Source organism: Heloderma suspectum, chromosome 1 (assembly GCF_057233095.1).
Source record: "Heloderma suspectum isolate Gila_16-S chromosome 1, 16-S_ref, whole genome shotgun sequence".
Lineage (NCBI taxonomy): Eukaryota > Metazoa > Chordata > Lepidosauria > Squamata > Helodermatidae > Heloderma > Heloderma suspectum.
The window spans coordinates 26079187-26104874 of NC_139458.1; the positions used below are offsets into that span (position 1 = coordinate 26079187).

General features: G+C 45.1%; 1 protein-coding gene across 4 annotated transcripts in view; it reads right to left on the bottom strand.

The window, feature by feature from the left end:
• Positions 1 to 25688, bottom strand: part of EVL (Enah/Vasp-like) — a 241172-nt gene that overhangs the window by 119960 nt on the left and 95524 nt on the right. The gene's annotated exons all lie outside the window — the stretch shown is intronic.

Consider the following 25688-nt stretch of genomic DNA (forward strand, 5'->3'; position numbering starts at 1 on the left):
TAATTTGGTGTCTCTAGCTTCTAAGTTTTCAGCAGGCATTGCACAGGCACTTTGAAGCATATCTTGCCTGCAATAAAGCCTGGACACTTAAAAAAAAAAGAAAACAGATTATCAGGAAGCTGAATTCTACATGAAAAATGTCATTCCGTGCTTTTTCTGGGTGTCCAAAGAATTGTGGAATATGCAACCCTGGCTTTGCACCCTCCCTCATCTCTTTTAGGTTGTCTTAATCCAGGGATCCAACCCCGACCACTGATTGCAGCATATTTTAAATTAAAGCTCATACTGCCACTAACTAAGCTTTAGGAGGGGCATTTCAACCTTTCAGAACAGGGAACAAACTCCACAAAAGCTGGGAAACCACAAAATAATCAGTGGTTGGGGAAGAGGGGGCATGGTTCTCTGGGGAACTCCAGAGGGCCAGACTGGAGCTACAGGAGGGCCGGATTGGGACCTTCAGGGCCTGGACTTGCCCACTCCTGCACTAACCCTTCCCCCTACCAGTATGTGCATTATAGCTTCAAACAAATGCAATTATTATGCTGTATCAGCCTGCCCATGCGCTGAGATGCCCCGCCATCAGAAGTGGGGTGCATAGTGACTGGGAAGAGGACCATCCCAGCTACAGAGCCTTGTTTATTGAATTCTCTTCCCTGGGAGGTTTGCTTGGTACCGACTTTGCTAACTTTTCAGCACCAGCCAAAGACCTTTTTATTTCAATTGTTAAACTATGATTATTGTATTTCTGCCTGTTCTTATCTGTTTTTTTAGATATTAAAGGTACAATCTTATGCATGTTTAGACAGAAAAAAGTCCTACAATTTCCACCATTCTCCAGCCTGCCATGCTGCCTGGGGGAATGCTAGGAATTGTATGACTTTTTTCTACTAAAATGCATAGGATTGTGCCTTACGTTTGTTACTGTTTTGTGATATCTGTTCTGTTTTTATTTGTGTAAGCCGCCCTGGGAATATTTATATCAAAGCACAGCTACTGACAAGGGCAGAAGCCAAAACGCTGAACTGTGTGTGTGTGTGTGTGTGTGTGTGTCTATATATATATATATATATATATATATATATAGACACACACACACACACACACACACACACACACACTGTTGTTAGTCTTTCTATCTTTCTTATACGTTTTACCTTAAGATGGACTGCATCCATAGTGGATCCAGGGCCTCCTAGTTGCTTTGCTGTTTTGCCGCTTTACACCCCCCCACACACACTCTCTATTTATTTATTTTATTTATTTATTGCATTTATATCCTGCCTTTTTTCATCTTGCATGGAACCCAAGGTGGCGTACATAATCCTCCTCCTCTCCATTCTATCCTCACAACAACAACCCTGTGAGGTAGGCTGGGCTGAGAGTCTGTGACTGGCCCAAAGTCACCCAGTGAGCTTCCATGGCTGGGTGGGACTAGAACCCATATCTCCTAGCTCCCAGTCCAACACTCTAACCACTACACCACACCATCCAAACCAAAAACTGTATTTCACATTTTCTGGCCTGGAATTGACCCAAAAGGGACAGCAATCAGCATAAATTTCACAACATGCAAATTCAGTGATAACCAAGGGTGAAGTGGTGAGGAGGAAGAGGAAAAATTCACATTCATTCTGGAAGAGCCCCTGCTGGCAGGAGATGTTGGAAGTTCACCTCCGGGTCACCCAGTTAGGGAAAGCTAGTCTAGACTTTTACAGAGAAAGTCACAGGGGCTGTAGCTCAGTGTGACAGAGCACATGCTTTGCATGTAGAAGGTCCCAGGTTTGATCCCTGGCTTCTCTAGGTAGGGCGGGGAAGGAATCCTGCCTGAAACTCTGGAGAGCCCTGCCAATCAGTGTCAACAATACTGGGCTAGATGGGCCAATGGTCTGACTCAGTATAAGGCAGCTTCCTACGTTCCTATGTTCCACACACTCACTACCTACATGTCATCTTGCTCTAGGCGGGGGTGCGGAACCTCAAGACCAGGGCTCAAATCTGGCCTGCCTGGGGATTCCAATCTGGCTCTCCAGAATTCTCCCAGACGGCCCTGCCCCCTTTCCCCTAACCACCAAATGTTTGGTGATTTCCTGGGTTTTGTGCAATTTCCCCCCATTCTAAAAGGTTAAAATGCCTCTAAGGTTTAGTTACCGGTAGAAAGAGCCTTAAGCTAACAAATGCTGGTATTTTTGGTTTTTTGACCCCAGCCCTTTTGCCTTCGGTCCCTCTCTTTTCCTTTGTCCCCACCCACCACTGGAATGAGGTCCCCAAGAGCTTCTCCAAAGTGGAATTTGGCCCTTGGGTTGAAAGAGGTTCTGCACCTCTGCTCCATGGTCATAACTCTAAAACCAAACCTGCAACAGATTCACAGAATCGTGTTTCTTGTCCTCTCCCTTCAGAATTAACACACTCCAGTAAACAAAGCTTCAAGACAACACTACTTTATTAGTAAACGACTACCTTCTTTACAAATGCAGATTCTAGGAAACTCTCAGACTGCACAGAACCAGCTAATTCACACATCTATGAATATCAATAGAGGATACGAAGTGGAAGTTAGACAAGTTGCCAGCAGTCTGGGCATGAACTTCAAGGCTAGACTTGCTTCGCAAGGATGCCCCTCTCTTAGGGTGGCTTCCACAAGTGGCCAACCTGGCAGAGCTTCTGAGTCCTGCCCCTAACTTTTCCTGCTTCACTCTGTGACGGACCCTAGCATCCCTCAAGTCATCGTCCTCCTCCTCCTTTTCCTCTGAAACTCGAGTTCTCATGGTAGAGGAATGGGGGAACCGTTCAGGCTGGGCCATCTGTGTGTCACCATCTTGGGAAGAAAGTCTCACCATATCTGGGCTTACTAGGAACGGTGCCTCCTCTGTTCTCGTCATTCCCATTCTGATTCTGAATCTGAGCTGCCAGACATCTCCACGTGCTCAGATTCATTCCTGACACACAGTATCATATGTACAAAGAGCAGAAAGAGTCTACACTGACTGGATTAGGCAAACTTTCAAACTGCATTAGCACAGGTACCCAAGTCAGAGCTCATCTTTTTATTCCCCTCCTCCCCCGTTAACATGAGACAGAGGCAAGTTCCTGCTCGAAACAACAAGAAAAACAAGAGGAAGAGGTGCACACCCTGATTCAAGCAAGATTTGAAATCACTGCATAAACAAGAATTCTACTTATTGCTTATCAGCCAAATCTTTGGCGGCAGACTTCTAGTATGATATAAAATTCACTCCCTTCTGCTTTCTGTCCAATATGAACAATGTCAACATAGCAAAAAATAAAAATGTAAGCGTTTGACATGATGTGTGAAAATGCACGCTGTGTTACCATTCATCTACCTATGACCAAGATAATTGTCCTAATCTAGCATCCAAGGGAGAGGCTATTTATGCCTCACTGAAAAGGCCCCACCTCACTATTGCAGGAGGAGGGGATTTTCAGAAATATTGCAGAGAACTTATAATATTTTTGGAAGGGTTACTTTGTTAGACTTCGTTTTATTTTATTTCATTTCTTAAATTTCTTTATCACCCAATAGCCAAAGCTCTCCGGGCGGTTTTCAAAGATTAAAAACCTTAAAAATACAATATTGTAGATAATATAAAAACAGCTTATATACAAACATATGAACAGACAGCAGAGACACGCAATGGGGCCCCAGAGGGTTTCTACAGCCTGACTCGTACTAACCACTCCCGGCAACTTTGCCTCCACTTGAAGAAGCTGCAAAGATGTTTTTCATAAACAAAAGATGGCAAAACCCTGCGCTGCTTCATCTAACATAGCAAGCCACCACCATCCCAAGACTTATCAGAATTTCTCTCAAACCCCAAAGATACCAAAAATCTTTGAGAGCCATTTTGCTGCCCCCGCACCCCAAAACTGATGAAAATCACTGGGCCAAACAGCTTGGCCCAACACCAGAGCTACAGCTCAGCAATAGAGCACATATGTTAGATATGGAAGGTCCCAGATCTAATCTAGTTAAAAGGAATGGGTAAAAGGTGATGGGGAAGGACTTACAGAGCATCCACTAGTTATAGGAGATGGGCAAATGCCCAGCCTTGGGTCCTCTCTTTGTAAGTGACCAGAGAAGTCAAAGAGCAAAGCAATGGCTTTTATTATGCAGACTACAGTTAGATCAGCAGTGCTTCAGGTTACAGTCAAAATCCACGAACAGCCACGATAGTTGCCACGAAAACTGGCACTGTCTCTTTGACAACCTGAGTGCCTCATTAAGCCTCTCCCTTAGGGTGGGTCTTTCCAGAGGGATATTCCCTGCACAGGCAGCCTTTTGGAACACCTCATGAGCTGACATTGCTCCTCTCACCTAGCCCAACGTCTCCCCCTGGGATCTTGTATTTCTAACTTCTCCCCCTCTTCCTTTGGCATTCCCACGGGTGAAGAGGGCCCTGGCTGCCTAATTTCCAACTTACTGGCTTGCACCTGGACAACCTCCACTCTGGGACTGCCAGTCTCCCGCAACCTTGATGCCTCAGCAAACCCCTCCTCCCCCTCAGACTCCGAATCACTCATGTCTGTTGCAGAGGGGGGTGCTTCTGCAGAGGTGCTATGCCCAATCCCTACAGACATCGACAAATAGCCTGACCAGCATAATTCCACCTTCTACATTCTCATGATCCACATAGGAAATTGAACCTAGCATCTAGATTTTAGCACCTCCTGATAGCAGATGGCTTTTCACGTTTGCTGCTCTGACGACAATGTGCCGTGTTTCATTTCTTTTAGCTACCGCATGCCAGTCTTACAAACTCTTCCTGTTGTTCTACTTGAGGACTGTAGGGCAACAGGGGGACTGGGGGCGGGGGGAAGTACTGCTGCTTTTAGAACTAGGCTAAAGAGATGTGAGATGTAAAATGACCTAATTTACAGCTGTGGCAGATATTTTTGTTCTGTCTCACTGAGCCTAGTAACTTGGGGTGGAAGGGACTTCCCTAAATTGCAAGCAGCTCTGGCAAATTTCCCTCAGCTCTTATTCATGACCCAGTGGTTCAAAACACTCAACCGAGGTCATGAGTGTTCAGTTTAAACAACAACAACAACTGACAGCCTCAAGAGAGGCCAGCCACCCTATTTGGTCCAGGAAGGACCTCCAAGGACCTTCCACTCTAAAGCCCACGAGGAATGCTGAGGCACCGTTTCCCCTTATTTAGGCTTTTCTTCTTATTTATTTACTAGTGAATGGAGCTGGCTTTGCATGGGTTGGAAGAGCCCTTCGTTTGATACAGGGAAGCCCAAGCAAACCTACACAATTGTCAGAATTGGATACTTTGGGCCTGTCCACACACGCATGGGGGGAGGGTGGTTAGAGTGACTACGGAGAGGGGTGCGGTCAGAAAAACAAGGACACGCGGGCCTGTCACATGACCAGGAACCACACGGCACTGCGTGGTTTTACTACACACACACCCCGTAGTTATCTGGTGATTCTACCAGAGTGGTTAGCGTGTATCCCGATATCCTCCACGGCGCAAACGGGCTCCTGGCAGCCACTCTGAAGCCGAAATGGCCGTGGAACCATGGAGAAGGTCCGTGGTGGCTAGAGCGTTACCCACAGTGGAGAACGTTCTAGCTGGCAGACTCTATGGTCATGGCCTGGCAGCCTTCCGGAGCCTGTTTAAGCCACCAGGGAGCCTGCCAGATGACACAGCAAGCCATCCCTGGGGCCCTTAACCCTTTTGCAGGGGGGCGGTTCGTGAGGGTGGCTTACTAACCACAGGGAACATGGTTTTCTCCCCCACACAACACACAAAGCCACCATGGTTGGCAGAAATCCCCTAACCATCATGGCTTTGCGTTACGTGTGTTCACCCTGTCTGAATGAAGCCATGCCCACTGGCACCTCTAGACCTGGCTCCTGCCATAGTGCATCCCTATAGCTCCCTGAGAAAGGGGCCAGTCCACTCCATTTCCCTGAGGGGGGGGCCTGCCCCACAGCAGGGGGCAGGAAACAGGCATACATCTCTGTCCCTCGGCCTACTAAGCTCCCTCGGCGTCAAACTGTATGAACTGCAAAGCTAACTGCTGGTTAAGGAAGTCTGCCCCTAGTAGCTTTACATGTTACTTACTGCATGCTTCAACCACATGGGCATTTCAAAATCAATTAAAATTATCTGTTTTTAAAACAAAATAACATGAAGGTGCACAGCCCTAGAGCCCCCTTAGTATGCATGCCAAGTGTCCAGGTTTTACAGCCATGGTATTATGGCACTAATGGATGGACACACACACGCACTCTTTCATTGTTATCGGTGTATATAATGTCACTTCACAAAAAACAGGCATGACAGGCGCTTTTTTTGCTATTTTTAAAAAATGCTATTTCATTATTTTAAAAAATGAAAAGAAAGGAAGGTAATAAATACAAAGAAACTGGTAAGTGAAACCTACCCCTGCTGGAACAGAAACTGACAGTGGAGCAATTGAGAGGCTATTCAAGGGGCAACTGAGAGGCTATTTCACACTACCCACCCACCCATGTTCATCAGGACGCAATGCAATGAGAGCTGAACCTACAAGGAGAAAATGCCTACTTACATTTATTAATTAAAAGGCAAAGAAGCCTTTAAAAGCCTTAAAAGTGTGTTGCCTCTCAACACTAGTCAAGCTTGTGCTGCAATTGCATTTTGTTAGCCAAAAAGGTAGCCACAAATCAGGTCTTAAAAATAAAAATACAAACTACGACTGAGGACAACTGAGAAAGCACTGGACTGCCATGAGCTGACAATTACATCATCTGGGTGTTCTGTAAAAAGCGAGTAAACAAAGGATAGCAATTTCGAAGAAAAAAGCTAGCGTGAAAACAAGTGAATCCCAGAGCGGATGCACTGCCCCACTGACATCGGTGCCACCAGCCTCCACTGACTGCAACCTAAGTTAGTTAAGACTGATTTCAATGGGTTTACTCTAAGTATGACTAAGTCTGGATCCAACCATAGAGTTGGAATAGACCTCAAGGGTCACTTACTCTAATAAACTCTGATGAATAAATAGTTTAATTGAACTAACAGATATAACAGAAGTATACAGATTCCTAGATCCCCTGAATCTAGGGATGAGAAGCAGCTACATAAAAATAACATATAGCTGAATTATCAGCATTAAGAGCAATATTTTTTTTGGGGAAAAAAGCTTTTACAAAGCTTGCTTGAGTCAACATTTCCATTTTTTTTGTTCCAATTTCCATTAGCTAAAAAAGTCAATTAAAAAAAAAAAAACCCAAACCCTCAACTTAGAATTTCCCAGGTGATTAAGCTTTGCTATCTCTGAGGGATTTTTTCCACTGTGATAAATCAATTTATTATTTTTTCACCTATTTAAACCACACACCTTTGCATATGGAAATCTCAAATGTTCAGTATCAAGCGTTTCCATTTCCACAGACTTCGCAAGCCAAATTTGCCTTGCATTCCACTCATTTGGTAGACTGCCCATTGAAAGGGCCAAACTATATACAATACTGAACAAATTTTCCCCCAAGTTTGTTTCCGCAGGTCTGTCTGTTTTTACAAAACACAGCCTTGGAGGTTACAGTCTGGAACAGAATATTGGTGGGGTGTGCTCTTTAATCCTCTCCCCTCCAACAGTTTTTCCACTGAAAGTTACCTCTCCCTAGAGGGAAATATCCAGTCTTCCCCTTCAGAAAGCTACCTCCTAAATGCATTCTGTAAAAACACACATACACATACCCCGCAGGGGGAAAAATACACACAATTCACTATCATGTGTAGTTTGTTCCCAAACCTGAAGAGTAGTTATGTTGGAAGAATCTGGTTGGTGGGTGTGGGGTGGCGCTTGATGAGCTTTCGTCAGCTGAGCTCCCTGGACTCTGTTCCATCTTCCAGAAGTTGTCCTGACTCAGCGCACAATGAGTCAGGCCAGCTGGTGGAATTTCTGGAAAAATAATTTTTGCATTAAAAAAAATTGTGCAAATTATGCCTGTAAATTGCACAAATTTGCATAACATGCAAAAATTTTGGCTGTAAATTGTGCAAATTTGTATAATTTGCAGGAATCACAGCCACAATTTGTGCAAATTCTTCAAACACATGCAATTTACAACCAAAATTTGCACAAATTCTGCAAATCTCCATTTGTGCAAATTACAGCCGAGACGAAAAAAATGTGTTAGAAGTCCCTGGAACTCAGGGGAACCATGCAGTGTGGCTCACAAAAGCTAGCCGAGTTGGGCGCACCATAGAAGTCTGGCGAGCCCAAAAAAGGCCATATTTCCTGGCGATGGACATCCCTACTGATGAGTCAGAAGCCCCTTTCAGAAGTTATTCCCCCATTTTTTGAGTGGGAAAATCTGAAGGGGAATATTTGCATGTTCAGCTGAATGTACTGACAGTCCTCCCTGCAACTAGGAAATCTGTGTGACCCAGGTTTCCAGACACAGGAAGGATTCAAAGGTTCCCTCTTCAGACCATTCTACTCAAGGTGCAAATGTCAGGGGTGAAGCCAACAGGGCGAGCATGCACATTTCTACATGAGGCTTTTATCCTGCACCTTTACTGAGGCTTCTGCTTCTGGATTCTTTGCAGGATTAAGACCGGCTCCTTTACACGTGCTTTTTTCCGGGGGTTTCTTTCTCTGCCTTTCTCTATATTTCATTATACAGCCACTAGATAATATTTTGGTATAGCGGAATTATGCAATTACATGAGACTCTCATTCCACCATTTCTAGATACCACCAGACTTTCCTCATTCGGAATAAAAACTGCAATAATGGTTGCAAAGCATGCTGGAGGATGATGACCTCATGTAAAGGACCTGCAAACTACCATGAGTGAGCAATCACAAGCACACAATAAAAGCCTCCTGTAGAAAGGCTCTCAGTCTTCACCTGCTGATGTTTGTTTACTTTGGCTTACTACAGTTAAAGTTAAGCTGGTACCCAACTGGGGACTTGAAGGGTATTTCAATATACTGTACTGTGATCTCTGCCATGTAGTGCTTATGTTTTTAATTGCCCACCCCACATCTCCAGGATGGGGTGGCATAAATCTACTCTGCCATTCCAAATTCCAAATGGGAGACTGAGGAAAACATTTGAAAGAACTGCTAGTACAGCCTTCGCCAATCTGGTGCCCTCCAGATGTTTTGGACTGCAACTCCCAGCATTCCTGACCATTGGTCATGCTGGCGTGGGCTGATGGGAGTTAAAATACAAAATTTCTGGAGGGCACTAGGTTGGGGAAGATTGTGCTAACAGGATGTTTTCAGAGGTGGCCACAACTGCTTTGAATGTCCTGCCATCTGAGATCCATCAGCTCTGGATTCTTAGCTCCATCAGGCTGCAATCCTATACACAGAAGCTCCACTTAAACTAATGGGGCTTACTGCTGTGGAGACAGGTATAGGATCACACTGTTAGATGTACAGCTCAGACTTCTCTTTTTAGGCAAACATTTAATTTTTAAGTGTGTTGTGACTTTAGCATTTTATGGTTTTCTGATTACCTAATTGAACAATAAAATTTTGTCTCCACTTGATATTTTATGTCTTTACTTCTCCTGTAGGAAGGGATAAGTTAATTTTCATTACCTCTAATTATTGTTTTATTGCTTAAATTGTCCACTTTAAATACATTTCCACTTAGAAAATGTATTTAAATGGGAAGGTAGATTACAATTCCTCAAATACATAAGCTGAAAAATGGACTGTTTTACTATGATTTTCTAAAAAAACACTTAAGTATTTTAAAAATGGTTTTAAAGAGTAGAAGTAGAGGCATGACTTCATTTTAACTTCTGAAGAAATATAGATTATATTAAAAAGAGGTTAACTTCTTTCCTGTAGGACATCTGTTCCTGTGACCAATCCAGATTCATTACCTCATAGTAACAGCCATAGCAATCCAATTTGATCTACGGAAGGTCAGGCATCTTGACAAGCAGAAGAAAGGGTAAGGCATGAAGTACTCAAAATATAACTGTAACATTTTTAGTAGAGTGACTATTGAACAGTTGATACCAAGATGCTGTTCCAAGGAGAACAGGGCTACATATATCCGGTTCTCTTTTGACAACAAAACTGTGTTATGGAGCCATTAAAAGACTTGGCAAGTGACCCCCCCCAAAATCCCTGGCTAAACTATGGAAATAAGTGACAAGATCAAGAGATTTTAAGTACTGAAATCCCTTGAAGTATCTCTTAAAGGCAGGGTCATTACTTCTATCTAGGTCTACCTATAAGTCACATGATCAATGAATCAAGTAAATTTGCATAAATAAGTGTCTGCATAAAGTCAATCGTTCCACAGAAAAAGAAAATGCATTCTGGATCAGGCTACTCAGAATAAAGCTCCACAGATTTCAGTAGGGCTTACTCCTAAGAAAATCAAAACAAAACAAATGACCACAGGTAGCGCATCCAGTTTATAAATTTACAAATTTATAGATTAAAAAAAAATTAATTTATACATTTTTTAAAAATTGTATATATTTATTAAAACATGAAATGTTTCAGTATAAAACAATCTATAAATGTTCAATTAAATCTATACATTTATAAACTAGGTGTGCTACTGGTGGTCAATGGTTTTGTTTTGGAGTGCTGTATCATGCGCATCACATTGCCTGCATATCAGATGATTCCTAAGAAAATCTGCAGAAAGCTGTATAGCCTGCTCAGAAGTACCCAGTAGGAGGTCTTGATCTGGTGGCGGGGTGGGTTACTCATCCCTTAGAATCATAGAAAAGTAGGGTTGGAAGGGGCCTGCAAGGCCATCGAGTCCAACCCCCTGCTCAATGCAGGAATCCAAGTCAGAGCATCCCTGACAGATGGCTGTCCAGCCTCGTCTTGAATGCCTCCAGTGTGGGAGAGCCCACCACCTCCCTAGGTCATTGGTTCCATTGCTGTATTGCTCTAACAGTCAGGAAGTTTCTCCTGATGTTCAGCCGGAATCTGGCTTCCTGTCACTTGAGCCCATTATGCCGTGTCCTGCATTCTGGGAAGATCGAGAAGAGATCAGGGCCTTCCTTTCCGGGACAACCTTTCAAATACTTGAAAAGCGCTATCATATCTCCCCTCAGTCTTCTCTTCTCAAGGCTAAACATGCCCAGTTCTTTCACTCACTCTTCATCGGGCTTTGTTTCCAGTCCCCTGATCACCTTTGTTGCTCTCCACTGAACCCTCTCCAGCTTGTCTGCATCCTTCTTAAAATGTGGTGCCCAGAACTGGACACAGTACTCCAGATGAGGCCTAACCAGTGCTGAGTAGAGGGGAACTAGTACTTCCCGGGATCTGGAAGCTATGCTTCTATTAATGCAGCCCAAAATAGCATTGGCCTTTTTTGCAGCCACATCACATTGTTGGCTCATATTCAGACTGCGATGTACAACAATTCCAAGATCCTTCTCGCATGTAGTGTTGTTGAGCCACGTATCCCCCATCTTTGTGCATTTGGTTTCTTTTTCCTAGGTGCAGAACTTGGCATTTATCCCTATTCAATGTCATTCTGTTGTTTTCTGCCCAGCGCTCCAGTCTATCCAGATCACTTTGAATTTTGTTTCTGTCTTCCAAAGTATTAGCTATCCTGCCCAATTTGGTGTCATCTGCAAATTTGATCAGCATTCCCTGCACCTCCTCCTCCAAGTCATTAATAAAGATGTAGGGATGGTGGAGAACTCCACCACGGACTCCAGTCCGTGGCGGAACGGAGCAATCCCCACCTCCACCCCACGAAGTCCCCGCGGACCAGATCCTACCTGCCTCCAGAGGTCTGGATCAGGCCGCTGCTGGCCGCTGCTCCAGTGTGCAGCCGCGAATGGCGTCCTGCGTAGGGGATGCCATTTGCGTCGCTGCTGTAGCCGTGATAGGCTACGTAAATATTTACGTAGCCTATCACGGCTAAAGCAGGGACGCAAATGGCATCCACTATGCCATTTGTGTCCCTGCTTTAGCCATGATAGGCTACGTAAATATTAACGTAGCCTATCACAGCTACAGCAGAGACACAAACGGCGTCCCCTACGCAGGACGCCATTTGCATCCGCAGCAGCCCAGCTGTGGATCGGCCCAGCCGGTGGCTCTGCAGACATGCCGAGGAGCGGAGCTGCCTGGGGAGGATTCTGGGTGGGGGGATCGCCTCCCCCCCCCATGGATCCCAGTGGAGCAAGGTAAGTGGGGTTTCGTACACCCAGATAAAAATGTTGAAGAGCACTGGGCCCAGGACTGAGTCCTGCGGTACCCCGCTTGTTACCTCTCCCCAGTTTGAGAAGATCCCCTTGATAAACACTCTTTGAGTCTGATTCTGTAGCCAACTGTGGATCCACCGGATCGTTGTTTCAGCTAGCCCACTTTAAGCTAGTTTGCTCATCAGGATATCATGGGGCACTTTGTCGAAAGCTTTGCTGAAGTCAAGGTATATTATGTCTACAGCATTCCCACAGTCCACAAGGGAGATTACTTGATCAAAAAATGAGATCAGATTCGTCTGGCAGGATTTGTTCTTGACAAATCCATGTTGGCTTCAAGTAATCACGGCATTGTTTTCAAGGTGCTTCCAGATGGATTGCTTTATCATCTGCTCCAGAATTTCCCCAGGGATTGATGTCAGACTGACTGATCTGTAATTCCCAGGTTCCTCCTTTTTACCCGTTTTGAAGGTAGGGACAACATTAGCCCTCCTCCAGTCATCTGGCACTTCCCCTGTCCTCCATGATTTCTCAAAGAGAATAGACAGCGGTTCTGAGAGTTCTTCTGCCAGTTCCTTTATTACTCTAGGATACAGTTCTTCTGGCCCTGGAGATTTGAACTCATTCAAAGTAATTTGGTGTAATTGTGCCTTGAGAATTTCCTTTTTTAAAAGCTCCCACCCATCTTGGACTCCTTTATTCGTTAGAGTTGCTTGCCATGGGACCTTACTGATCATTGTTCTGAGTTTACTGAAATCAGCTTTCCTAAAATCCAGGGTACGCATTTGACTACACACGGCTTTTGCTTCCCTTAGAACCAAGAACTCAAGTATAACATGGTCACTTTCGCCCAGAGTTCCTGTAACTGCTACTTTATCCACTAAGTTATCCCTGTTGGTTAGGATCAAGTCAAGGATAGCTGATCCTCTAGTTCCTTCCTCTACTTTCTGTAGGAGGAAGTTATCCGCCACACAAGTCAGGAATTTCCTGGAGGGGCCATGTTTTGCAGAATTTGTCTCCCAACAAATATCGGGGAAGTTGAAGTCCCCCATTACTACTACATCATGCTTCCTTGAAACGCTGGCTATTTGCTTTTCAGAAGTTTCATCCTCGTCTTCTCCTTGATTGGGTGGCCAGTAGTAGACTCCGACCACCAGGTTCCTTTTATTCTTTGCTCCATTTATTTTAACCCAGATGCTCTCGATGGGGCTACCAAACTCATCCTCCTGTATTTCTGTGCAGAGATATGTATTTTTCACATACAGTGCAACCCCACCTCCCTTTCTGTATCTCCTGTTCTTTTTGAACAAGTGATATCCTTCAACTGCTGTATTCCAGTCATAAGAGTCATCCCACCAAGTCTCAGTTACACCTATCAAGTCATAATTTCCCTCTTATATTAAGAGTTCAAGTTCGTTCTGTCTGTTTCCCATACTCTGGGCGTTAGTATATAGACATCGAAGACCATGTGCTTCATAGTCTGGCTTTCTTCCTACATGTTTCTGAAGACTATTATTAGCCGCTATTAGAGCTGTTCTCTCCGTTGCGGTGCATGAGCCTTTGTCCATTCTTACCCCCAACTTTACATCTCCCTTCCCCATAGGATTCAGTTTAAAGCCCTCCTGATGAAGTTCTTCATGCTGTGGCCACATTCTTCCCAGCCTTTGTGAGGTGCAACCCGTCCCTTGCCAACAGTCCATCTTCCACGAAGTATAGCCTGTGGTCCCAGAATCCAAATCTCTCACGCCGGCACTACCGTCATTCACCTGGAGTATTTTTCATTCCCTTTCTATCCCTCTTCTAACTACTGGAAGGATGGATGAGAAAACTATCTGGGCCCCAAAGTTCTTGAGTTTCCTTCCCAAAGCTTCAAAGTCTGACGTGATTTCTTTGTAGCTCCGCTTGGCGGTATCATTTGTTCCCACATGGATGAGAAGAAAGGGATACCTGTCAGTGGGCTTTATGAGTGCAGGCAACCTTTCAGTCATGTCTCTAATCCATCTTCCCAGGAGACAACATACCTGGCGAGTCCACAGGTCTTTGCAACATACGTAGGTTTCAATCCCACACAGCAAGGAGTCTACCACCATCACCACCACCACTCCTCCTCTTCTCTTCTTGTTGTTGTAGGCCTGGGTTTCATCACTGATTGTCTGACCTTCAGCCTCTTGTTCATTCCCATGCAGGTTCCCCTGTGATTCTTCCTCTGCAGGCTGTCCTCCAGTCTCATCCTCAAGCACCTGGAATCGGTTCCATAGCTCCACTGCTTCCACTGGTGCAGAGTGGCATCTATTTCTTCTTCTCCTGTCACCCTTTTCCAAGGAGTATCCTCTACTCCATTTTTCCTCACCTCAGCATTTCCCTCTTCTGCCTCAGCTTGCTGTTGCTCTTCAAGCTTCTGGTCTTCCCTTTGCTGTAGCTCCCCCATTCTGTCCAACAACTCTTCGTGTTCTCTTATTCCCCGGAGGGTCGACAGTCACCGCTCCAGTCCTCTTACTTTTTCTTTCAGCAGAGTGATCAACTTGCACTTGTTGCAGGTGTAGGCCATGTTGTTCTCAGGCAAGAAAACAAACATTGCACACACCTTGCAGGTCACCACCACTGGAGAGTCTTGTCCTTCCATAGCCTCTTTTCCCTTTTTCTATCTAGCTTTCTGATTGTTCTAGACTAGCCTGTGCCTGGTCCTCTACTCACTGGAGGTTAAAAGCAGAGTCCCACTGGTATGGAAGTGTGTATTGCAAGAAAAATAAATCTTAAAAAATGTTAGAGGCCTCCCCCTTGACCTCCCCTGGTCAACTCCTGTTTGCTCCCCCTGTACGCTCGCTCTGGTCACTTGCTCTATGGGAGCTTGCTTGCTTCTGTAGTCCCTGGACCAGCTGGAGCAGCTTTCTCTGCTCTGCTCAGCTGGGAGGCGGGAAACAGACTGAAGCTTCCTGCCCACACAGCTGCTGGGAGTACTCAGGCCACACACACCCAATTCAGTTGGGGCCCTCAGGAGCACCTGGTGAGCTCACAGCCACTCCGAAGGATAAAGGATGGCCCCCTGGGCTTCCTGTGACCCACTTACCTCTTTGCCTGTGTCTCCTTTGTCTCCTCTACCACTGCGACTCCCCTGGCCAAGTCCTGTTTACTCCCCCTGTTCTCTTTGACCAGTTGATTCCCCCTTAAGGTGAGGACCAGCAGTGGTGCCATCCTTAGGTCCCTGTGCCTGCATCAAATTCCTTCAAATTCTCCCCCTCCTGTCACCTAAGCAGGTGGTGGGGAGATGAAGAACTTGGCAAGTGCCAATTTTAAAAATATAGGCTTTGCTCCCAAGATAAGGTAATAGGAGTGAACAGGGGGAACATTTCCTATGCCCTGTTTCCTGTGCCATATTCCCCCCATATCCATCAACACCCCCCCCCAAAGTCTCCCCAGGGTGTCAGGGGGCTGCTGGGGATGGAGAGGACAGGATATTCCCCTTCGATTAGCTTCCTTAAATTACCTTAGAACCTCATCCCAATTTGGGGTGATTCCCTCCTCCAGCAGCTCACCCATGCCCCATCCCACGCTGTTCAGAAGGGGTCCCAACCCTCTGGAGAGGCATTTGGGGGGTCCCAGGTGTCTGCAGGGAGGAGGAGGGGAATTTATTTATTTATTTGATTGATTGATTTGTACCCCACCTTTCTACCAAAATGGCACCCAACACAGTTACCAAAACTGGCACTCAAGGAATGGGAAGCTTTCCTTCTGTGAACCTCCTTAAGTCAACTTTTCTCAGGATCCAAGCCATAGTTTGGAAGGCCTTTAGTCAATTGATCAGTTCAATTAATCACTTAAACGCTGAAGTCCTATACCTGCCATATACTGAACTAATCCAAAATAAACAGTCCTATTTGCTGCTCACCCAGTAGAATGCATACACCCAAGTAATGTGTGATCCTTGCAACAATATTTGTTTTAGAGTTCCGTTATCTTTCTTATGTTTGAGGCAAATGGAGATCACTATGTCGAGTGGAGTGTAGTGAAGGCCTGGGCATGCACGTGCAAGAACTCCCAGTGTGCGTGTGTGCATGCGTGCGTGATGATAGGGAGAGTTTAAGTCCATTTCTGCATGTGTCACACTCATGTTGCAAGAATCCCCATCAAGTGAGGGCTAGGCTACCCATTGCCGGGGTGGTGGAAGGTTTTACTGCCAGCCCGATGTTTTACCCAAGTACAGTACTTCACGTTTCCCCATAGTACATAGGAAGCTACCTTATATTGAGTCAGACCATTGGCCCATTCAGCTCAGTACTATCTACACCAGGACTGCAGAATCTCAGGCTCAAGGCCAAATCCGTCCCTCCAGTGGGCCCCAAAATGCCATGCGCCCTCACTCTGGCTCCACCCTCTTTTCCCCAACCACCAATCGTTTGGTGGTTTCTAGGATTTTGTGCTGTCCCCCCCCCCCCAAATCTAAAAGGCTGGAATGCCTCTCCTAAGGCTTAGTAACTAGCAGCTACAATATCCTGTATTAAATGTATACATTTCAGCTACAATATACTGGTATTTTTGGAATTATGGCCCTGCCTTTGGTCCTACTTCCTTTTGCCTTCATCGCTGCCCGCCACTGGAATGCGGCCACTGGGACCCCCTCTGAAATGGAATTCGGCCCTTGGGCTGGTTCCCCACCCCTGATCTACACCGACTGGCAGCAACTTTCCAGGGTTTCAGACGAGAATCTTTCCCTGCCCTACATGGATCCCAGTGTCAGGGACTGAGCCTGAGACCTTTTGTAGGCAAAGCATGTGCTCTTCCATTGAACTATGGCCTTTCCCCTAATGGTAGCCATTTACTTACTGTCCTGTTTGATTGTCCTCCCCTTTCACAAGCAAAAAAACAGAGACTCTTAGTTCAAGCTATTACGGCTTTATTATGCTAAAGATAAGCCTTTCCACAATGCAGATTCAAGAAAGCTCTCAAACTGCCCCAGGCTCTGAACAACTATTCTAAGATCTCTATTAGGGAAGCGATTCTGCAGGGTAGTGAAGGTGCTGACAGTTTGCCCGAGGACACCGACGGTCACACCTGCCTAACAGTGACAACCCTCCCTTACAGCAGCTCCCGTCTACGCTGGCTTCTAAGAGTGGCTATCCTGGCACAGCATCTTAGCCCCGTCCCTAACTCTCCCCACTTCGACTTGCGACGTGCTGTGGCGTCTCTCAAGACACACCCATCTTCTTTCTCCTCGGAAACTTGGGTTCCCACAGTGGAGGGGGGAGGTGGTGACTTGGCCTGGTCCTTCTGTTTGTCAAGGCCTTGGGAAGATTCTCTCCCAACACCTGTCCTGAGGGCTCTGGGGGAGGATCCTCCCCCATTCTCTGATCTAGCTTTTCCAGCTCTGATTCAGAATCAGAGTCCTCAGAAATCTCAAGGGGCTTAGGCTCAACCCTGATGCTTATATGCAAACAAATGAAAGCAGGAGTGGGCAGGAGTAGCTTCTCAGCTCCCAATGTAAAACTATAAAAATATTGTTGTTGTCGTTGTTATAAAGAAGAATTTTGTAAACTGTATCACAGAGACCATGGTTCTATAGAAAGGGCTGACTAATGTGTCAAAAAAAAATAAATCTCTCTAAGTGCACAATCCTATGGCGAATGGCTGAAGCCTCTGAACTCAGAGGCTAATGGCCATCCAAAGCAGACCAGGAGGCACGGTGGAGGTGCTCTTTGCCTCCGCACTCCTTCTGCTCTGTATTTTTGCTGGACTGCCTTTTTCACCCATCTAGCTGAGGCATCAGGGAGGGGGAGGGAAGGAGGCTGAGGAGACCTGGCGCCATGGAGATATGGCATAAGCTGTCCCCTCCCCTCCCAGCAAACTCAGAGAGGCAGCCGGTGCTGTTCTCTCTGTGCCAGCTGCAAGGGGGAGGGGAGCCTGGACTCCTGGGTCTGAGGTCGGAGTGCTGTCTCCGACCTCGGATCCAGGAATCCGAACTATCCTATGGCTCCCCAGACTCTGTCTAGGGACCATTACAAGTTATCACTACAGCCCCCGCCCCCCAGAAGACAGGGCTGTCTTGAACTGCTGTGATTGTTTTAGGGCAGGAGTCAGGTACCAAGAACAAATTTTACACAGTCTACAATCTTTGTAGATATTTGCCGCAGGAGGATGTGGCAACATGCATCCAAATTTGTATCCACTACACAAAACAAGTCTACTTTGCCTAATACAATTCAGCAGTGGCCTAAGTAACACATGACAACATTGTTGGAATTGCTCAATTATTTGACCAAGGAAACCTTTGCAGAATTTGACACGTACTTCAGAATATATTGATGATCACTGATAATCACCATTCAGTAAGAGGCAAGAGCTGCTAATAACTGGGGAAGTTGCATATCATTTCTATTATCCAAAGAGTTAAGCCATGTTTCAGTTTATGGTCATTGAAAGGCAACAACAGCAGCTTTAGTTCAAATGGAGGGGCCATTCATGCATTCATTTATTATATTTCTATACCGCCCCATAGCTAAAGCTCTCTGGGCAGTTCACAAAAATAAAAAACCATTAAAATGCATTCTATAAAATATAAAACCATTCACATAATGACACATAACAAATAACACACACAACATCAACATATATCTGAAACAATTTAAAACAATCAGCCAGAGGCAATCAAGGGACTCATTATACACTGCCAAAGCCTGAGAGAAGAGGGCAGCTTTAACCTGGCACTGAAAAGATGACAGTGTTGGTGCCAGGCAGGCCTTGTCAGGGAGATTATTCCATAAATGGAGAGCCACCACCGAGAAGGCCCTCTTCCTTGTTGCTGCCCTTTGAGCCCGGAAGAGGGCCTGAGATGCACAGCATAGCGTACAGGTCAATTAATGCCAGGAATGGCCACAGATAAGAGTATCTTCCTTACATGCAAATATTCCAGGTTCAATTCCTGGTATCTCCAGGTAGGGCTGGCAAAGACTGCTGTCTGAAGCCCTGGAGAGTTGGTGCTAATCACTGTAGACCAGTGGTACCTAATCGTTAGTCCTTTGCTATCCACTCAGTATACAACATTGTCATTGAATGCTCCTCTTTCCAAGCCACAAGTAAATAATTAGGACATTAAAAAAGCACTCCAGATAAGGCACCATTATTCCCAATATATGTGTACTTACAGATATATGCATACAATATACAGATCTCAGGCATACATTCAATGAGACCCTTGTGCCAACTCCTTAATGGTAGTTTTATTGAGCCTGATTGGCACTTTTTTTTTTGAGAATCTGCTTCTCTCTTTCCTTTGTTGCTATTACAGTGCTCCCTTTGTTCTTTTTTTTCTGGAAGTTCATCATACATAGGGATGTCCAGACTGTGTAAAATCCGCTCCATCTGTGTTTTGTGGATTGTCAGGCGGTTTTTGTTCCATTGTTCACAGACGGATTCAATTTTTTTTTCGTCATGTGGAAAAATACGCAAATAAATCCCTAAGAGGGTTCGCAGCAATTTACATAATTTACCTTCGTATGTAACATTTAGCAAAAAGTCTCCCCCATTCCATTTAACTTCTCCCCGCATATATTTACCAGTCTCAGCAGAAACATGCGTATTTTCCTACGAATAAATATCCATACATTTTGGGAAAGTAAAAAATAAATAAATCCAAAAGTCCACAGACTCTACTAACAGCCTGAGGAGGTTGGTCTGCAGTGGATTCCACAGGTCAGATTCTTCGAAATGTGAGCTCATTTTAGTCCGTCTCGAATTTCTCCAGCAACCCTAATCATACATACTGGCCTGGTTCACACATACCACTGATCCATGGTGTGGTGTCTTAAAATCTGGCTTGTCATAGTGTCTGAGCCCTTCCCCACAAACAAACCATGATTTGTAAACCAGCTACAAACCACAAATAGAAGCCATGGTGTGTTATCGGCTTATAAAGTCTGGCTTGTTTAAACCATGGCTTGTCATAATGTCTAAAAACAGAAGCGTGGCATATCTTGGCTTGTGTACACTGCTATCTACCCCAAACAGAGGCACCTGGAAAGAGCAGCCTGAAAACAAAACTGCTTTGAATGGGCTGGAGAAAAACAACCCAGAAATAGGGAAAACAAGCTGTGGTTTGTTTACTCATCTGTAAGATAATTCATGGCTAAAGCAACAAACCATGCTTAACAAAAACCAAGGACGAGCATTACATGCAAGCACAGCCATTGGGCCTATGTAGACATAACAGAATTAATTAATCCACGGTTTGCTGTGGAGTGTGCTGGTGCCATTTTGAATATGCAATCTGTAATCAGAGGTTGTTCCGTGATGTCCAAACCCAGACACTATGGGTTAATTGTGGGTTAATCAACCCAAGGTAAACCTAACAAATAATTGTAGGTTAAATTTGAGTTGTGCAACCCATGATTAACCCGTAGTGTTTCGGTGGGTTGGACGTCACAGAGCAACCTCTGATTGGGCAGACTGGAGGTTGCATATTCAAAATGACAGCAGCGTGTGCATGGCAAACGCTGCGGCAAATCATAGGTTAATTAACCCACAATCTGCTGCTGTTACATGTGAACCCAGTCAATAAATCTCACTGTAAATGGATGGAGTATTATTTTTTTCGTTGAATTTTGCCCCAAGCAGGGAGAGGGATTCCTGTTTTATTCCTCTTTGCTACGTGCCACATTTTTTGAAGGACATGGGGGAGAAATCTAGGTTGTGAGGGGTGAAATCTAGGATCTGGGGTTTTATCTTTGCAGTGGTGTTGGAGAGCAGTATGCAACAACTCCCCTGCCGGCTGTCAGAAACCATTTCAAGAAGAGAGAAGGAAGGGACTGCCTAAAATTCCAAATGCCCACCAAGATGTGTAGCTCACCTTCTCAGGGGATTCAGGGTCCTAGAGTCACTTGTCTAGACATACTTAACTAGATAGACCAGTGTTCTGACTCAGTATAAGGCAGCTTCACAGAATAATTTCTTTTGCCTTTTTGTCATTCATACTTTCTTTTATCCCTCCTCTAAATACCCACATTCTCTTCACTAAGACTTTCAATAAATAGTTCCACTGCTTCTCTCCTTTCTTCCAAAAGCCACCCAGTGATTCAAAAAGTCCCTTGAAAAGATAATGCTGCAACTATAGAAAAGTTTGACTTTGACTGAAGGCAAAAGGAGAAGGGGACGGCAGAGGATGAGATGGCTAGATAGCATCACGGATGCAATGAATATGAACTTGAGCACGCTCCGGGAGAGAGCGCAGGACAGGAAGGCCTGGCGTGCTATGGTCCATGGGGTCACGAAGAGTCGGACACGACTGAACGACTGAACAACAACAACAAATAGAAAAGTTGTGAAATCTTTTGACTACCAGCTGGCATATCCTGCAACCTGTCCTGAACCAAGCGGGATAATGTGTGAAGAATTATTAAAATAAGGATCCATATCATGCTAGCATCATCTGCTGGGCACTGAAGGCAGCAGCTGATTATGTTTTAGAGGGAATGTGCCCACCAGCACATCAGAAGTAGGATGAAAAACCAGTCCTGGAGTAATACCTGAAACCACTACCATCAGTTACCTATGAAAACAATATATTTCAAAGTTGCAACACCTAACGTAACAGAAGAGAAGCGGCTCTCAAGGTATAATTCTTGCGTTTTAAGAAACTTAAAAATTGAATAATCCATACAGGATCCGTATTACTTTTATGAGCTTCTAAAGGCCTTGGTTGGTTGATATGTGTCCTCCCCCAAATACTCCCTAATCACTCCTTTGTTGTATCAATTGAAGCTTGACTTAGGACAGAACTTGGATTTTATCTTCTGAAGTACTTAATTTAAAAAAGTCCTACACAACTCAGGACCAGGGTACTTAAGAGACTGCCTGATACCCTACCAGCCTGCTCAGTTGCTGTGCTCATCAAGAGATACCCTCCTGCTGATACCTAAGATTTCAAAGGTTTGGTCCATCATGGCTCAAAATAGGGTCTTTAGTGTCATAGAGCTCACTACAAGTTAGGCAGACACCAATTCTTCTGGGTTTTTGGTAGGGATGTCAGAGAATTCCGCCACGGATCTCGGTGAGGCCAAATGCCAGTGCATTCGGCCCCCCGAAATCCGTGGCGGAATGAAGCCCCCCGCCCCCCCACCCTGCGAAAGGCATGCGAAATGGAGCACTTACCTGGTGCCGTTCGCACTGCTTTGCGAATGGCGGCCGCATCTGCGGCCGCCATTCGCTTCTTCAATATAGCCATGCATGGCTAACGCAGGAACGCCATTTGCGTCCCTGTATTTTGCCGTGATAGGCTACGTAAATATTTACATAGCCTATCACAGCAAAAAAACCACAGTGAACGCAAATGGCGGCGGCTGCCGCAGCCGCCATTTGCATTCCTTTTTTTGCCGTGATAGCCTACGTAAATATTTATGTAGGCTATGATGGCCAAAAAAAGGGAATGCAAATGGCGGCCGCCGTAGCCGCCGCCATTTGCGTTCGCTGGTGTTTTTTTTCCATGATAGGCTATGTAAATATTTACGTAGCCTATCTTGGTAAAATACAGGGATGCAAATGGTGGCGGCTACGGCAGCCGCCATTTGCATCCCTACAGGCTGCCCAGCGGCCGGATGTCCGGCTGCAGGCGGCCCCGGCTAGCAGCTCCACGGAATCTCCGCAGAGCGGAGCCAGCCGGAGAGAATTTCAGGAGGAGGGACGGAGCGCCTCCCCCCCACCGCGAATGTCACCCTTTGAAAAGGTAAGTGACTTTCGTACATCCCTAGTTTTCAGTGCCTATTAAAAACATAACAGGCATTCCCAGGAAGGTAAGCTTGTCCTCTGTACATCTCTTCAAAATCCCTTTAATATAAGTGATTCATAAATACTGCTAAATAAACAACCTAACTTTGCTACTTCAACCTTTTCTCAAAGGTCACTGTACTTCAGGAACTGTGACAAGATTAATCTGATCAGATCACCTTTTTTTTTTAGTTTTGTCTCTGAACTGTGTTAACAAAGTGAATCTCAGCTCTTGCCCAACAATACGCGCTTTCATATTTAGATCTCAGAAATTACGGATACAATCCAACAAAAGTTTTTAAAGTATCATCAATTTAAATGGAAGAGTTAAGTGTCTGCTGAACTAAAGTTCAATGGTGCTTCAAAGTTTTAACTCTGATTGGATCATACCTCTATGGTACATTCGCTAGGGGTCTGCAGGAAAAGTAGGTGTTATGCAGATGACAAATTACAAATAAAAGCAGTGTTGAACCAGAACATGTAGGCCACATTCCAGGGGAGGCTGGTGGATCCAATTTTCGTGGGATAAAGATTCCATTCTGGGTTTTAGTTACAACCAGCCAGAAGTCTAAAGAAGCTATCCAAGGTGCTAGAGCCATTTTAGGGATGGGGTCCACCACCTTGGATAGCTCCTTTACACTTCTGGCTGCTTGTAACTAAAATCCAAAATGGAATCACTGACCCACTAAAATCGGATCCACCAGCCTCCCCTGCCACATTCCCGGGCATCCCTAACCTAGTTTTCCTGTAGATCTAACCAGTATCTCAACTTTCTTGTTTAAATCATCACTTACATACCTACAGCCAAGAAGAATGACAGTATTGTTTGTCTAGAGATTGTTCAACAAGGTATCCTGAAAGCAGCATCAAGTAAGTATCCAAAAGACAACTCCAACACTTACTTAACAAGGCGATGTAATGCGGGCAGCTGAGTTACCCAAGCATCAGGTGATTTGGCAATGGTCAGCTGACCTACAGGAGTCTCACATGACCCTTTCAAATGACCAACAGAAGTGTTGTGAGTAGCTTTGGGCAAGGCTCAATAACAGATATGAAAAAGAGGAAATCCTGTGGTGAAAATGGTCATGGGCCAGGGAGGAGTTCCAACCTGACTACTGAGCTTAAACCTCCACTATCCAGATAAGGTCAACGCAATTACTTTACTCCTATTCTGAAGTCCATTGCTACACAGCTGTTTAAGAAGGAGGGGCTTGTAAACAAGACAAACTCTGGAACAAGCTTCACACAAGTCTTAACATAAGGGTAACTCTCAAATTTAAATTCATAGGCTTTTGGTTCAAGACAAGCTGCCCTCTTCCCCCATGAATGAAGGAGCTGATAGCAAGTCCGATGTTGTATTAGGTGACACAGTGTTATTATAACGCTTCAACACAGTGGGTGCCTGAATATGCTCTCTCAATAAATTGTGATGCAGATAATGAGCCCAGACCCCACGCTGAGTGGCAATGAAACAATTTATACACCATATGGAGAGCAATAATCCGCCAATCCATACACGCAATGGTGTCTCCAGAACGCTGTTTGCACCAGTGTCAACTCAGTGCGCATCTACAGATTAGCAGATGCATAGCAAAAGCCAAGTTACCAGCATAGTATTATATGGATATGAATTTAGCCTTTTTTTCCAAATTGGCTAAAATATTTCATTTAAAGCATGAAAGCATTTGGGGCCCCAAGTGCCTGAGACATTTTATAACATATATAAAATAAACATTTCCATACGGCCAACCTCAAGTCCAAGAACAAGATGGGTTCAAGACAGGGGTGGTACAAGAAAGGAGCCAGCCTGCTTTCAAAGCTGACACAGAGAGAATGCAGTTTAGATCACCCACTGTGGACAAATAGGCAGCCATTGGACAGGAAAGAACACAGTCTCCTGGAGCCTGTTTATCCCTTCATTCGACTATTGGGGGTGCTGGGGAAACCAAGCTACGACGTTGGCAGGACAGTGAGAGCAGAAGAAAGTTTTATTACGAAAAAGAAAATTAAAACAAGACAAGGACAAGCAGTCATAGGAACATAGATTTGCCTTATACTCTGAGTAAGACCACTGTTCCATCTAGCCCAGTATTGTCGACACCAATTGGTAGGAGCTCTCCAGGGTTTTGGGCAAAAAGTCTTTAAATTATCGGCTACCTGATGCCAGGGACTGAACCTGGGGCCATCCACATGCAAAGCACTGAGATACAACCTCAGTTCTTAGCAGACTCCTGGACAAACGGGCTTGGAGAAAATGCTAACTGAAGGGGCAAGGCAGAGAAAAAAGCCATTAACAACTTCAGGTCAGAGATACAGCCACAGAGCTCTCCACATGATCTGTCAACTAAACTATTTGGAGTCCTTTCCTGCTTCCTTTTATAGAGGCTGGATTCACAGAAAGCAGGAGCTCAGGTGATCTGCCACTCCCAAGGCCAAGTGGGACTGGGAAGCTATTTCTGACAGTCCCCCCTCTACTACCTCCCCATTGCAGCAGTTCAAAGTTTTACCTTCCCTTAAGAAACTAAGCTGGAACCATTAATCTGCTGTGATAAAAGAACCCTCCAAAAGCCAGAGAGCCTGCTCTCTATCTGTGGCTTGCAATACAGCTTTTGATGATAAAGCTTTAAAAGCATCCCATCTGCAATGTGAGCGGGGGGGGGGGGGTTGCTCACTTTCTGAGTTCAGCTGATGGCATTTCTGAAACCAATCAGAATGGAGCAAAGCATGTCCAAGAGCAAACTTTGATTATCGTGCTAATTCAGAGGAAAGCCTC